The sequence below is a fragment of the Excalfactoria chinensis genome, chromosome 1, assembly GCF_039878825.1.
Source record: "Excalfactoria chinensis isolate bCotChi1 chromosome 1, bCotChi1.hap2, whole genome shotgun sequence".
Taxonomy (NCBI): Eukaryota; Metazoa; Chordata; class Aves; order Galliformes; family Phasianidae; genus Excalfactoria; species Excalfactoria chinensis.
In genome coordinates, this window is record NC_092825.1 from 68,226,070 (window position 1) to 68,230,806 (window position 4,737).

The window sequence follows — 4,737 nt, forward strand, 5'->3', positions numbered from 1 at the left end:
GCCTTTCAGGATGAGGCTTCTAAATGGGCAATTCAACTTGAGTATGTAAACCTATAAAACACGCATTGTCTTTTTTTCCATGAATAATGTGACTGGAAGCTTTTTCATTCACTGGTACTGCAGGTTTTGCAGTACATGAGCACTTTTTGGTTTGTTTGTTTGTTTGTTTTACCTTATCTTCCCCTTCTTACTTTTATTTGAAACGATCCAACTTGTCTTTCTGAACCATTTTCAGTTAATGCTATAGAAAACAAACACAAATAGCTTGGTCAGGAACAATAGAAGCAGTAGAAAATCAGCTGATGTAAGCTATTATGGAAGCATTTGCTGTGATACTTTTTTTGCACATACTGTGCATACACAAACACAGCTGCATCCTTGCTCTTGTTTTATCTCAGCAATTCACTCTGAAATGAGCAGACTACCTTCCTGGAGCCTCCTCTGCGTTTCTTCTGGTTTAAGAGAAGTGGCTACTCCTCTGTACTGCACATCAAACTTTGTGAGCCTGGGCAGTAACTCCTCTGCCAGCATCTCCTTTTTGCATTGACAGTATTTTTTAACATCTGCAGAACAGAGTTACAGAAGTGAGAGTCACAGCTTCTTCCTGAGCTGCTGCATTTGTTACCTGAGCTCAGGCTCTGCCATTAGCTCACTTACCTCTGGAACTACAGCAGAACCCAGGCAGGGCAGCTGAAGGGGAGCAGGATCCAAGGTTGCTGAAAGGAAACGGGAACAAGCTGTGCAGCCACAATCACTTCTGCGGGATGGAGGTGCACAGTGGGGAACTATGGGAAAGAGTGCGACAAAGGAGCTGAAGGCAGTTTGGCAAATACCGGAAATGATTTTGCAGGAGCACCACGTGGAAAGCATTGGTTTAAGGTGACTTTTGGTATGGGTCTCTTGTAACGTAGGAGTATATTGCACTATGATTTATGACACAGAAATGTGGGACGAAGTGGGAGTGAGGCTGTGAGATGCAGCTATGTGTTATGGCCCTGTGGCCAAAGAACTTTTGGGGCCCTGGAGATCAGTTTTTGAGTCACTTAAAAACATATGGAATCCACCATGCTGATAGAGCCCACTGCTCCTACTGTGGTGGGAGCTGCTGCAAATGGCTAGGATGAGGAGGACACTGACCCTTTAGACTCTGGACCAGTATGCTCTTTGTCTTCGTGATTGCAAGACCTTGGCACAACTGATTTTGACAAGTACTCAGTTCATGATGTGCATGAGCTTTTGGAGAGAATCTGCACCACAAAAGGCAATAGAGAATCTGGGTAGACCAAATGGGGACCCATTACAAGATATTGGTATGGAAGCCTTGCCTGGGGATGGAAATTATGCCACCACAATGTCTCAAGTACAAATTGAATGCTGTGGCTTTGGACCAATCCAAAGCCTTAGGGCCTTGGTGCCTTTTTAAAGGTCCCCATGAGAGTAAGCCCCAGCATTCGTTTACCAGCATAAAGCAGGGCCCTGGTGAACCTTTCATACAGTATTTTTGATAAACTGAAAGATAGTCTGGACAAACAGGTGGAAAATGAGGAGGCATGGGAAATATTGCTACAAAAGATGGCTATAGAAAATGCTAATGAGGATTATCAGAGAGTTCTCTGCCCTCTGAATAAGCCTACCCTCTTACAAATGATAGTTGCTTATAATAAAGTGGGCACTGTGCAACATCAGTGCAATATGATGGCTGCAGCGTTTGTGGCAACAAAATTAGACTTCAGAATTACTTTGCACGTGGTCGGCCAGGCCACTTGTGCTGAAATTGCCCAAACAGAAGAGCCACGCAGCTGCCTGCCCTGAGGCTGCCCCACTGCACAGCATGGAGGAGAACTCCAGCTGCCAGACACTCAGCAACCAGCATGCAGTGGCACTGTGACCGCCCATATTTGAAGGAGGTGTCTAACAAGCAGCTATTTGCATTACTATATTCCCTTTTGGTTTTGATTAATACATGAAAGGAGTGTTACTTCATCGCACATGTTTGGTCCTGTACCGCCTTGCTTGGACTACTAATGGAAGTTAATAAACTAGCAAGTCAACTGGCAGGTGTTGTGGTTGTACATGGTATGTTTGAACAGATGTAGTTTAAACAGACGTAGTTATGGCATAACTTTTGCCACCAAAATATAAAAGCTCTGCTAACAACTTGGGGAAAAGGTTGTGCTTGTGTTTCCACAGGCGCTGGTCCGCGGTGGCTTCCAGCCAGAGTCATAAAGCCTTTCTTAACTGTACCACAGAATCATAGAATCACTCAGGTTGGAAAAGACTGTAAGGTCATCGAGTCCAACCATGACCTAACCATAGTACCCCAACTCTAACAACCCTCCACTAAATCATGTCCCTGAGCACAACATCTAAGCTGTTTTTAAACATGTCCAGGGATGGTGACTCAACCACCTCCTTGTGGAGCCTATTCCAGCGCTTAACAACCCTTTCTGTAAAGAAGTTTTTCCTGATATCCAGCTTAAACTTACCCTTGCATAATGTGAGACCACTTCCCCTCGTCCTGTCACCAGCGAGAAGAGAACAACCCCGCTCTCTCTTTAGGCACCTTTCAGATATTGGAAGAGAGCAATAAGGTCTCCCCTCAGCTTCCTCTTCCCCAGATTAAACAGCCCCTTCAGTCTCTCCTCATTGGGCATATTCTCCAAGCCCTTCACAAGCCTTGTTGCCCTTCTTTGGACCATCAGCATCAACTGCTGCTTCTTTGGATCCATAATAACCTTTTGTGGCTCTACTTGGTACAACTACACCGCAAGCAATCTCTCAGCATCAAGCAATGTCACAACTACCTCAGAAAATTTGATTAGTGGGGCAAAAACTATGTGTTGAAAATTCATGGGGTTGGTTTGATGGGTGGTATCAAGGTTTGGGACTGAGGGTCCAGAAGGTGGTGCAGATTAATGTGTCTTTTGTTTTTGGCGTGCATGTTGGTATGCATTCCTCATACAGTAGTAACCAATGTCCCAAGCACCAGTTGTGGTCTCCACCTAGCGCATTTCCTGCTGCACTTCTGGAAATGCATTCTCAACAGTGTGAAAATGTAGCTTCTTCCCCTCTCCTTCTAGATTTGTGATTTGGGCTGACTTTGCCAGGGAGCAGAGGGATGGAAGTGCGTCGCTACGTGTCACAGCGCTTAGTTCAATGATTTATAAGTTTCTCCTTTAGATAATCAAAGGCATCCTTAGAATAAGGATCCCTGAATACTGTTCCAGTGTTTTAAAAACAGTTCTGCTATGGTCCTAGGTTTTACTAGGACTTTTAAGCAGTTGCTTACTACATGGAATCTAACCAAACTACCATAGTACCTCATATAAAGGACTACATCTCAGCTGAACATTCATTTGTATATTGCCAAAGAATCAGACTATATACTATGAGGGATGATCCAAAAGTAACGTCTCCTCTTTTGTATGTTGGCCCACAATATCAGAGGTGGATGCTGGTGTATAGCAGTAGAGGCTGAACCTTCCCACCAATGTTCTTTTACATGCCATGCAACAGATGGCAGCAGAAGGGCAGTCTGACAAAATGGTGTCTGAGACAGAAGTGGGTATGAAGCAAAGGTGTGTCACTGAATTCCTCCATGCAGAGAAACGTTGCAGCCATTGACATTCACTGACGTTTGCTGAACATTTATGGAGACCAAACAGTGGATGTGAGCACAGAGCAGCTGTGAGTGGTGTGTTTCAAGCAGTGGAGACAGTAGGTCACCTCTGCTGGTGGAGAGTGTGGTATGCAGGCTCTTGCTCACTGCTGGTGAACATGCATAGCTAAATACTGGTGACTATACTGAAAAATAGTGTTTTGTAGCTGAGAATTTGCTCTATCAAATATTCTGATGTGCTCTTTGCATCTGTTGTAGTTTCTATGGAAATGAATAGGAGGTATTACTTTTGGATTGACCTATGCATCTTTCATACTTATCTGACATCTATACTAAGGTGAAAAACTACATCCAGCGGCTGGTTGACTTGGTCTGTTTCATTTTCTCATCTGTTTACATATGGAGATAAATTGCACACAAACAAGATGAAGAGTGACTGAAAACATTTTATTTGCAAACGTGGCAAAATGTGGTTCAGTCAAAATGAAAGTGAGAGATCTTCAGGTCATACTTCCTCTCTTAGTATGTTACTGGCTTGTTTTCAATTTAGTTCTAAAACAGTCTTTTCTACACAATAAGATATTCCAGCTTTCATTATTCCCCCCCCATCCTCTCGGTAACTTTCAGATTTTGAGTATTACATGTGGTCGGTAGGCTCCTGCTCAAGATGCAAATAACTGGGATCATGTTACTGTAAAGCTTATCAGAAAGTGACATTTACCTTGGCCTCAGCACATTTCCCTCTCAACAGCTGGCCTGCTCGAATAAGACGTGTTTCTACAGATTTACTTACAACTCATCAGCAAAAACTCTATATGACGTTTTTCTTTTAGAACATGAAAATGTGTAACTTCCTAAAATAGGGCTTAACCATCATTTGTAGTGTTGCGCTTTGCTGACCAAGACAACACAAGTTTATCAGAAAACACACCTGGAAAAGCAGTATCCAGGATTGCCCTGATCAGTAGCTCAGCGTACTGAGAGGAACTATGCTTGTCAATGAATTCTCATGCAAACACGCTGTGGGCAACAAAACATACACCAAATACCTCAGGATAGCAGTTCTACAATTGGTCTTTCTGATTTTGGGAAAAACGAAGATTAACCTAGACGACTAG